Below are 12613 nucleotides of genomic sequence, written 5' to 3'. Positions count from 1 at the left end.
TCAGAACAGGTATTTGAACATGGTGACTGTGTATTTTACAAAAGAGAGGGTCGAGAACGCTGGCTTGGACCAGGAAAAGTAGTTTTCCAAGATGGGAAAGTGGTGTTTGTGCGACATGGAGCAGTGTTTGTGCGTGTATCTCCGAATAGATTACAAAAGGTGAATAATTTGTTTGACAGCAGTGACAATGTCAGTGAAAAACAGAGTACACATTCAGAATGGACTAATACTCAACCAGAGATAGAGAACACAAGGTCAAGTGATCATCAAATGGTAACTGAAGATTTACCAGCAAGAAGATTGGATGATGACATACAAACTGGGCTAGATATAGATAGACAGTCGGAAGTGGTCATACAGGATAGAAAGATATTGAAACCAAATGATAATATCCAGTATAAAAAGCAATACACTGATGTATGGATTCCTGCAAAGGTTATTGGAAGTGCACGAAAGGCAACAGGGAAGAACAAACACTGGTATAACATTTTAGAAGATACTAGTAAAGAGAAAAAGAGTATAAATTTGGAACAAGTTGACTGGGAACTATTGACTGATAACGTGAATCTAGTTTTGAAGAACAGGGATGTAAATAGTAATGTCACAGAGGCAAAAATTGCAGAGTTACAGAAATTTAAACAATTCAACACATATGAGGAGGATAACGACTGTGGACAAAATACTTTATCAACCAGATGGGTCATAACTTCGAAGAATGAACAGACAAAAGCTCGTCTAGTTGTTAGGGGCTTCGAAGAAGATTTCTCAATGCAAAGTGACAGTCCAACAGTAGGTAAAGGAACTATGAGAATGTTTCTTGCTATTACTTCCATTAACAACTGGATTGTTAAGACCACAGATATTAAATCGGCATTTCTACAAGGTCAGGAGTTAAAGAGAGATGTATACATAAGGCCACCAAAGGAGTGTGAAAATGCTGAAGGAGTTGTCTGGAAGTTACGTCATGGGTTATATGGACTTAAAGATGGTGCAAGACAGTTTTATCTGAATGTGGAGGAAGAACTACTGAGACTTGGGTGTCAAATTTCTAAAATGGATCCTGCAATGTTCAGTCTGCATACAAATGGAAAGTTGAATGGTATTGTTTGTTGTCATGTTGATGATTGTTTGCATGCTGGAGATGAATACCTGGAGAAAGTAATGACTAGTCTGAGAAAAAGATTTGTAGCGGGTAAAGTAGAGAAAAGCAGTTTTGATTATATTGGATTTAGAGTCATACAACAATCCAGAGAAATTTGCCTTGACCAATGTAAGTATGTAGGTAATATAAAGAGTCAAAATTTAGATTCAAAACGGCTCCAACACAAAGAAGATATTCTTACAGCTGAAGAACAGTCAATCTATAGACAAATTATTGGTCAGATAAACCGGGCTGTACAGGGAACTAGACCAGACATGGCATTTGAACTTATAGATTTGTAACTTTTGTCAATTTAGGGGTGTTAATGATAAATAACTCTGTTCGTCTCTATGCGATGATTCTTTACTCTGTATACAATTACGTCAACAGAATTGAGGGATATAATCGCCAAGTCGACAAAACAATGGCACTGCAATTATAAATATAAAAAGTCCTTAATACCTTGCCAATGATGGATATATATCATACTCATTATAAACATACATTTCAACATATACATACATAATATAATAATAAAATATCAATCGAATGGTTTCTAATATATTTCGTATTAAGACCAGTGCAGCGGTCCGTGACTTGACATACAAATCTTGACAACTATTATTGTTTAGGCTGTAACCCAAGTATATAAAAATAGTACAAAAAGGTTTAACAACAATAAAAAGTACTTACTAAGGTCTGTGGGACCAAATACCAAACATACAACTGACTGATGGCTTCACACATACAACCTGGATCACTCTGTGGGTGCTGCTGTGAATGCTGTGAACAATAAGCAGTATTTAGTGACATGCATAGAACATGAATAAAGATGCAGTTGTTAGACAGATTGACAGAAGGAGAAATTGGCAGCCATCTTGGATTCTTGTAAAATTTAAATAAATCATTTCTTAATTATTTCCAAATCAAGAAAATAATTACACAATCAATATAGAGCATTATTAAAACAGACATGGTTATATTTACCTTATAATTTCTATGAGACCTAGAAACTTCATAAAATTATATATATTGCTCTCAGCAATGACTCCCTGATAACTATCTGAAAAACCCGCTTGTTCCAGGCTACTGATCAAAGGGAAGTAACTCAAGCAGCTTAAACTTTCAATACCAACAAGGAGCAAGGATAATTACAGGAAGGATACTAAAAACAACGGAAAGAGGAAAACAGTACTAGACTCCCAAAACTGACCCTGCTACAGATTTAAGTACAAAATTAAAGCAAGCAACCGTTGGTGATTTGTTACGGGCAGTAAAAGTAGTCAACAGACTGAAAGATGTAAGATCTTTCCTTTCATTCCCAAGACTTAGCAGCAATGTCAGTGATTGGAGAATTGTGGTGTTCACAGATGCCTCTCTATGTAACATCAATGATGGGACTGGAAGTACTGCGGCTTTTGTTATACGGTTAGCTGACACACAGGGAAGATGTTGCCCATTAGATTGGCATACAAACAAGATTAAACGAGTTGTTCGATCGACAATTGCTGCTGAAGCGCTAAGTTTACAAGAAGGACTTGAAAGTGGCTATTACTACAGACAAATGCTGGAGGACATTATGAAGCTTCAAAGTAAAACTATACCAATAAAAGCTTATGTGGACAATAAGAGTGTCATTGATGCTCTGCATTCCACCAAGTTAGTTGATGACAAGCGTCTGCGGGTCGACATAGCAGCCATTAGTGAATCCTTGTCCAGAAGAGAAGTTAATGAGATACGGTGGTGCCCGGGAAAACATCATCTCGCCGACTGCATGACCAAACGAGGAGCTTCTGGCTACAGTCTGCTGGAAGTATTCCATGGAGGGCGATTTTCAGAAGAATTTAAGATATAGACTATTTTCATTTTTCTCATTAATTTACATTTCAATTATTTTCTCAAGACGTTTTCTGACAATTTAAAATTCTCATAAACCAAGAAGAAGAAAAGAAAAGAAAATATAATGAATGTTAATTTCATGTTACATAACTCTGTTCAAGTACTCTTCATTTGGAAACAACGTAAAGTAACGTCATTGTGACGTCATGACGTCATGGATTTGCTTAGCAACGTCATATGACAATCCATGTATCATATGGAGTAATAATAAAGTGTAGTTCATCTAATAGAGGTGTTGGTGTAGATTTCTAGTATTAACAGTATTCGAACTTAAAAAAAGGTTTGAAATAAATGGTATATTTTTGAGGTCACTCAAGGTCATTTCAAGGTCATACACAAGATCAAATACGGTCTAAAATCACCGTTTCAGCTGCAACTTTTTTCAATTTTAAAACTCCAAAATGAATATCATAACTTTTTATTTTTCATATATCAGACTAGGCTTGTGTGTATGACAATTCATTTGCATTATTTTAGGATAAAAAAATTTGTTACTATATACAGTTACCAACTTACCATGGTTTCAATATAGCCACTAGTTTAGATCTAGTTAGTGATAACCGGTCACGGCCACTTTCAAGGTCATATTCAAGGTAAAATTGTGAAAATTGCCTAAAACCACATAAACCGTATATACATTTTCAATCTTTTAAATTGCACGAATTTTCATATTAAAGATTGTACATTTGTTTTAATATAAATAATGATACATATATTGCTCGTTTGGCTGTGTAGAAGTAACAATTGTAGACGTCAAGATCACGAAGTTAATATATGGTTTCAGTGGGCGTTCTGGCCATAATGACCTGAAAGCCATTGTGAAACTAGATGTGTCATTAGTATGTACTTTTTAGCTTGATTATGATGAAAGCTTAAAGCTTATTTGAACCACTCTCGAGTCCGTCTCCTGGAAAAGCTAGTACTGATGCCATATCAGTTTGCATGGTCATGACCCCAGTAGAGCTCGTACTGAGAGACCCCGGGTTGAGCGGTTGACACCTTAACAATAAGACCACTGCCATTTAGAGCAGAACACACACCTCGTTTATTGACAAGTCGTTTATTGACAATATCATGTTATCAACAAATGTACCAAAAGGTTTTTGTTTACTTTTAACGAAAATTTGGTACTATTCATACTAAGTATATAATACGTTTTAACACCACGGTTGTCATCAATTACGGCACACGCCTGAGTGAACAACAATATTGACAGATGTTCCATTTCAACGTTGAAAATAGTATGTTATAGTAGAAATTACATAATATCTTCTTCAAACATCTTGATCATTAAAATAAATTACAAAATATTGCAGATATAACGCTTCCTTTAGCATTTTTAACCACATATAAAAGAACGTTTCCAATCAAAAGGAAGTATTATTTTGTACTGTTAGCTAATATCTCATCTAAAAATAAATATTATCTTCAAATGTTTTTGATATCTACCAATTTCCGTCGGCTTCAACATCTACAAATGTAAAATGGTTGTACAAAGGCAAATATTTTGTGGTAACTGATGCCACCAGCACAAAATGTTTTGCAAGTCGCTGGAAAATGACACTGCTAATGGCTTTTCACCTTCAAATTGCCACTTTTCCGATATAAACTAAATATATTTATAGTTAAACTCTAATAGATATTTACATCCAACTTAAATTTGCAGTTTCAGGAACCATGAAATAAAAAAGAAATAAAGCAAATTTATTAGATACAAAGTTTCAATCTGTATTGGCCAACAAATCACCACAATCTTTCAAACAAGAAAAGGTTTTCAAAAACAGAGGGTCTGTATCTTTCTATTGTAACATTGCCAGTATCCAAATATTTCATAAATCCTAATTGATAGAATTGCATGGTTTCAAAGTGCTAGCTAACCTTTAGTCAGACAAAGCTTCAGAATAAGACTGTATTCACCCAGTGTTCCTTAAGCGATTCGGGTAGAAATTGTTGATATTTGTAATAATTTTCCAAACCTATCTCCTTTAGTTACTAGCCCAGCGGATAAGTCCCGCTGCTCAAAAAGGGAGACCCAAGTAACTAAGCAGACTATTGGCTTATACCATAAATTTGTATGTTTTGGTCAAGTTTTTACTCACCTTACGTAACACAACATTCTTCATGACCTCCAACATGGCTTTCGTGACAAAGTCTTGTCTGACTCAGCTGATTGTGTTTAATTTAACAGATAAAATGACTAGAAACATTACCATTTATAAACAAACTAACGTGATCTTGCTCGACCTAAGTTTAGTTTTTGAAAAGGTAAACCACCCAAACTTCTAAAGGTGTTTGCCTTAAATTTCTCAAGCGGCCTGTGACATTCCTACTCAATAGAAGTCAGTCTGCAGCCATGGATGTGAAGTTCCTGTAACATCTTGTCTTCCACCTCTATCAAGTAACAAGTCCGACACAGTGTTGATGATATTGTAATCAAACTTACACAATCTTTCTTAACAAGTTTAAATGGGGAAATGAGTGGGACATGGAGTCCAATCCTTCCAAATGCAACACAACAAATGCAACAAGAGCTGTCTTTTGACAGCGCGTTAGACTAATCAAAGAATTTATGGAAGTATGGGGTCAAAATATTACAAGAGATTTTCAGACAAAAGAAGAAAAATAGACAAGACAAACAATGTTCCATTATTTGTGGATTTGGATAAGTCTTGCACTATATGGCAATGTGTGACCATGATGATAAGCAAGCGTTCAGCGTTTCAAAGCCATATATTAAACAGTTTAGACAAAATATGGAATGGTTTGCAAAAGTTAACTAATTTCTGTGTCAAAGAAGGGCCATATCTGAGCTACAGTACTTGTCCTAGTTATGTAGTCTTGTCTACATTTGTAAACTATGATGGTAAACAAGTGGTAAAAGTGCCAAAGCCATATGACAAACATGTTTGACAAAATATGGACTGGTATGAAAAATTTAACAGATTTCCAAGTCCATAAAGGGCCATAATTCAGCCAAAATAGTTGAACTATTGCCTAAAGATGGAAATTTTGATGAAAAGCAAGTGTTCAAAGTTTCAAAGCCACATGTCAAATACAAGTAGTTTCGACGAAACATGTTTGAAAACTGAACAATACCCAAGTCCAAAAGGAGAATAATTCAGCCAAAATATGTAATAGAGTTAAGTACTCTTGTCTACAGATAGAGACTAATATAATAAACAAGTGTTCAAAGTTTAAAACCCACATTTCAAATAGTTTTTACAAAACATGGAATTGTACGAAATCTGAACCAATTTTCAAGTCAAAAAAGAGCCATACTTCAGCCAAATTACTTGACAGAGTTATGTTCTCTTGCCTACAGGTAGAGACTAATATATATAAACACGTGTTCAAAGTTTTAAAGCCACATGTCAAATAGTTGTTAGAAAACATTGACTTATCATTAGAAATTCAAATGCAAATTTAACTTTAGGCTTCATAAAACGAAACATCACAACAACCAACGAAAATGTCAAAACTCTACCATATAAAACTCTTGTCCACACATACATGCCACAGCTAGAATATACACCTACTATTTGCATCCATACACTCAAGTTAACACACAAAAGATTGAAATGGCTCCACATCCCCATTTGGAGATTTTTCCTGCTATACTTTCTTACAGAAGACGCATGTTGTTGGAAAAACAGAAAAATGAAATTAAAAAAAACGAAACAAAAAAAAACAAACAACCCCCCCCCCCAAAAAAAAAAAAACAACACTGCGTTGTAAGCAATGTTTTTATCTTTTAATCGTACTTATTTCATAATTACACACATTACGTTAACAGTTGTTTTCATCTTATTGCGCATTCTCACTTTATCTGATGTTAGACCAATAAATAAAATAAGTCTGAAAGAGCATTTGGCATTACCACAGAGATAGAAATTTAGCGTAGAAATATTTACGTTACAAAACAGCCTTATTTCTTTATATCTCGTATAAACCCAGTCCTTGGTTAGCTTATTTTCTGTCTCGCTACAGGCAGTAGTTTTTCAAAATTCAGAAACGTCAATTTTAAGCGTTTGAACTTAGATAAAGCTTCAAAATGAAACATGAAATGAAATGATGTTTATGCAAGTGCTGTTTAAGTATTTTATAACTACAAAGAAAAGATGATTTAAATACAGGCATTAATATTGATCTTGTAACTGAATTCATATTAGTTTAAGTTTATTTGTTAATGTAGGAAATAAATACGAATATATCTTTTTGGAAACGAAACAATTAAATAATTAAAAAAATGATCTAAATGTCATTTTGTATAGTTAAAAATGATATAATGGTTATTTTAACACTTTAACCTTAATATGTATGACCTAAAAACCATCTTGATAAACCTAAATGAAATTGTAAAACACTTAGGTCTATTTTGAAATGAAAAAAAAACTTTTTGTGGCTAGGTTATTCATTAACTAAACCATTTATTAGTAGAGCAGCAAACCCCCAGTTTTAGCATTCAACCTGGCCGCCAAAAGCGAGACATTCAAAATATGCAGTCTGCATTTTGTCTTGGTGTGGTGAACATTTGTGTTAAGGTTCTTTGAATTTATTCAAGGGGTTTAAGATATTTAGAGCGGACACGAAACTGATAACGGACGGACGCACGGACTGACGGACAGCAGGGGGCGGGGTATAACATAATACGTCCCTTCGGAAGTATAAAAAGCAGGCACCATATCAACTCAGCCGAGTATCGGAACCACCCAAGCTTGAATGTTCAAGCGAGCACCATATCCGACCCTATGATGATTAAACAATATCCAAAGCTTTTAAAGCGTGATTATTGGAACCAGTTAGTCCAAATAATTGTATTCAAGAATTGAATATCGTTTTATTTTTTTGACTGGTCGATATCCTCCTCCGAGCACAACGGTATCCTTATGGTATAGCATTTATATAGTAAGTCTTTTTTCTTACTATATAAATGCTATACCTTAAGGATGCCGTTAGATGGGGCCTATGGTTTTGATTGTTTCTCATTGAGACCTCTAGGTAGACAACGTCAAATATCAGAATGTAAAATCGGTCTACATGAGGTCTCATTATTTAGACTACGGAACCAGTGTGCCCTAGCCGAAATGTTCCAGCTAAAAAATTAAAAGCACAAATGTGCTGTACGATCTGAAGAGTTTGCTCTCATATTTCCATACAATTGACTTCAATACAGTATATAAAGAAATATAAATTATCTTACCTTTAGAAGTCCATTATATTTCTGTTTTACCATAAGGAGTGATATTAAAATTAGATCTCAGACTGGTAAAACCAAGTAGTTTCCGTAAATAATGTTTAAAACTGGAAATACCGAACAAAAATAAACAAATGATACGTTGGAATACCAGAAGTTACACATCACTACATCTTAAGTTAATTGTAAATTCATATATCATCGTAGCAATAAATCCTGCTAACCTCACAAAAATGATCGTTTAAAACTAGCCTATTGTGTTGCATAGATGGTAGTCTAAATACTGTGTGATTTTAAGACATAAAAGTAAGTATAAACCGTTTTCCGAAGTGAAAATACCATGGGCTAAAATTGCATTTACTATTTTGTTTTCATTTTTTGATTGAATGAACCTTCCGCTTTCTCTCTAAACAAATAAGGAAAATATTCCTTTGTAATAGGCCTACATGAATGAAATAAAAAAAAATTACATGTAGCAGAAAAAATGCAGTAAGCTATGGTTGTTACGTGTCAAAATCTAGGATATGATTTTAACACCCCACAAATATTCAAAAACACAATTGGTTTGTCATTCATACACGTTTGTAATCAAAACTAGATTTATTTTGCCAGGGTATAGGGACGGAGTGGCATAAGGTTGGGGGGGGGGGGGGGGGGGGGGGGTGGGGGGGGGGGGGGGAGTGAATAAGTAGAAGTTGAAGGGACGAGGGGATACTAAGACACCATACGAGATATAATATATGGGGCAAGTATGCGTGTGTTGTTGAGGTGGCAGGTAGGGGAAGGGATAAAAATTAGGGAGCGATGGAGGAGGAGGTCCTGGACGATAGTGGTGATCTGTTTGTTGAGTACCTTGGGTAACTGCAGGGGAGCTGTGGACTAAGCGGGATACTAAAACAAGAATGCAGTTATAAGTAAGTTGTTCATAATGGTTTTAGGTTCATTTTAAAATTCAAACACATTTATCTGAAGATAAAAGTAAGTGTTTAAACCATCTTCATAGATATACCTACAATTACAAAATAACTTTTGGAGTAATGAAGCAGTTTCTCAGGAAGTTTGTAATTACAACATACATTTGTGTGATTTTAATGGGTGAACAACTTTTATAATCCATAGATGACAAAATTAAGTCGTTTCTTTGGGAATTACCGTTGATTTCACTTCAAGATCAAATGATTTTCCTCGATGCCAGACAAACTACAGTCAAAGCTTCATATTATTGCCACATTTGTGTATGTTATTAGGAAGAAAACCAAGTATTTTCTATAAGGTTCACCTCAACTGTCACTGGAAATTGCTTAAGTTATTTTTCTTGTAAAAAAAGGCAATAATATCTTTCTTCAAGGAATTGCTCATCACAAAATTACCTGACACAGTTCCCGGAGGGGTTTTCAAGTCTGCACACTCACCAAATGAAAACTCAACACTAATCACATTTGACCTAAAACAACTGATCTGAATAAATTACTTTCAGTATAAAAATGTTGTACTGTAGGGATAATACACGTTTTTTGTGTATTAACGTCTGCAGAAGCCCGCGGGATTGTTTGTGACCGAGACCGAAGGTACATTTATTAATTACCGTTCTGTTGTTCCTGGAAACGGTAAACATGTTTTAAATATCCATAACCAGGGCCAAACACATTTTGTTTGTGTAGATTTAGTCTATGCTCTTTAAGTTTTTTTCTTCTTTTTTTCAGTATTCATAAATGTTAAAGGTTTGTTTCTTTCTGTTTGTCGTTTTTGTTTTTAACTTCAAAAAAGGAAATTAAGTTATAAATTACAATTATAAAGTGCACACAAATAGTACGAGTCAAAGTTTATTTTTATCTTTCCGTCAAATGTTTTTGAATATAGACTTTTTTTAATTACGTAATATCTAGAAATCAAAATTATAAGAAACATGAAAAAACAAGATAGAAAGTGTACTGTGTGTCTATCTTCAAACCCATATGTTTTATGCATATCAAAGTGTTTCTATTGCTTCTTACATTTTGAAATATTCGATCCCTATATACATCAGTCAAATGAGTTTACACCTCACTCAAAAGCACATCTATCAGACCATGGTTTTTCTCTCAATAAATCGAATATTAAGGTCAGAAAGAGGTTGCACCCGTTTCATCGTTGCTAGTCTTACACTTGTTTTCTATGACGAGTTTAAAAATATCTGTCTTTAATGTACGTGGGCTAAGAGATAAACTTAAACGATTGGCGATCTTTAGATATATAAAAGACAAAAATATCGATATATGTTTGTTACAAGAAACACATTTCGAAAATAAAATCAATCAAACATGGCAGTTAGAATGGGGTTCTGAAATATACTTCAGTGGGTATTCATCAAATAGTGCGGGGGTGGGATTCCTTCTTCACCCAAATGCAAACATCGACGTAATAAATACAACAGAAATAGAAAAATATAGAGCCCTTGCTTTAACCTTTCTGTACCTAGAAACACAAATTACAGTAATAACTGTTTATGGACCAAATAGAGATGACGTAAACCTGTCCAAAAAAGTTGCTGATTATTTAGAAACTAACCAAAACAAAAACTTCATACTTGGAAGGGATTGGAACTTACCTCTATAAGAAGGGAGAAAACCCTAATACTCATAAATTTTGCAAACAAATGTTAAATTCAATAATAGAGGCAAATGATCTATTACTGTTTGCAGATCAAATTGCCCTTTCGCCTTTTTTTTAATCGATAGAACGGCGATGCTGAAGCTCTTTTTGGACCTTGTCTTCACAGGTAACTCCGCCTTTTCAGTAAATTTTTTTCCGATACGAGGTAAGATTAATTTACGCATACACTGAATGAACTTATTTACGTTGGCCGCATGACCGAGAATTTTACAAGATAAAAAGTTGATTTACGGTTGTTCAACAGAAAAGTAAAAGATATAATAATCGTCATTTAAATCTTAAATTAATGCACACTACATCAGGGACATACATTATGCCCACTGACTACATTTAGGTCGCGTGGATGTGAAAATAAAAACGGAACCCTCTAATACATTATAGGCATTGTCCTGCCAAAATTTCAGATAATGTATCTCTTGTAACGCGACTGGCACAAGACCACAGTTATTTGCCCTTGGTTGACCACAATACGGAAGTAGTTTAATACGCGGAAAATAGTTCCTCTGTTTGATGATGAATATTGGTGAATTTTTGAGTGAAAGACCTGCAATAAATTGCAATAAATGGCATGATTAAATAGAGGAGATATGAAATAGTAGGTAAATGTACAATTTGACAGAATGAGAATGTCAGAATATGCATAACATGACTTTTTGATAGGACATGTTTTGCCTGTTTGCGGCCATCTAGAGAGTATTCTTTATACGCATGTGATTTGGTTCAAAATGGTGGACAAAAGAGCCGGTCAACCCAGTGTTTACTGTGGCTGGAATTTTTTCTCTTGAATAGTTCTGTTGAGTTCAGGTATTTTTAGGGGGGATGGAATGCATGCAAAATTGTCCAGTGCCTATATAGAACATATAGTAAAAATAACTGTGGTCTTAGGCCGACTGACTCGTGGTCGCTGTAACCTATCATTGATTGAAGGTTTTTAGCTGAAAAAGTCGGTAATTTCTTACGGAAAATGAGAATATAGAAATGGTTCTTCCAAAGAATGAAGACAAGGCTTATCAACTGCCTGTCTGTAAATAACTGAGATAGTGTTTAAACGACGGGCATTAAACCCTTCAAATAAATAGTAGATAAATTCACACATACATATAAAGGATCAGACTGAAGTACACCCCCCCCCCCCCCCCCCCCCCCCCCACACACACACACAACAAGAAACAAAAAACAATAGTCTAGGCTGGAACTAAAAAATACATAATGGACTTTAATTTGCAATAGTTAAATTACGGAACTGACTAAAAAGGTTTAGTAGTGTGTGCCGGAAAGGTTGATACGGTAATCGGACCAAAGCATTGACATAAAGCGATGATGCATTCTGCAGAATCAGATTTTTATGGATATCACAATTACAAGTGTTGTGTAGCTCAATGATTGTTTTACATTAAATCTCCGTTTTAAGGTCACTTACTAATTATTATTACGCAACAAAAACTAGTTCTGTATAACTATAACTACGCCGTGGCTGGAAATTACTATAGACGCAAATATGTTTCCCTCGTCGATAATAATTGTCAAAACAAACAAAAAACGCTGTTCCCATTTGGACGTTGTTGAAATAGGAGTATTTTACTTTTTAAACAACGTAACCATTATAATCGATTAAGTTACAGGATGGAGATACAGGGCCTATCTTTAGACATGTTTGAAGAGTCAGAGCGCGCGCTTTGTGTACACGACGCATTCAATACGGTAGAAAGCTAGCGGATGGGGCGGAG

The sequence above is a fragment of the Mercenaria mercenaria genome, chromosome 14, assembly GCF_021730395.1.
Source record: "Mercenaria mercenaria strain notata chromosome 14, MADL_Memer_1, whole genome shotgun sequence".
NCBI lineage: Eukaryota > Metazoa > Mollusca > Bivalvia > Venerida > Veneridae > Mercenaria > Mercenaria mercenaria.
The sequence above is the reverse complement of the archived record's forward strand: the minus strand, read 5'-3'. Positions refer to the sequence as shown.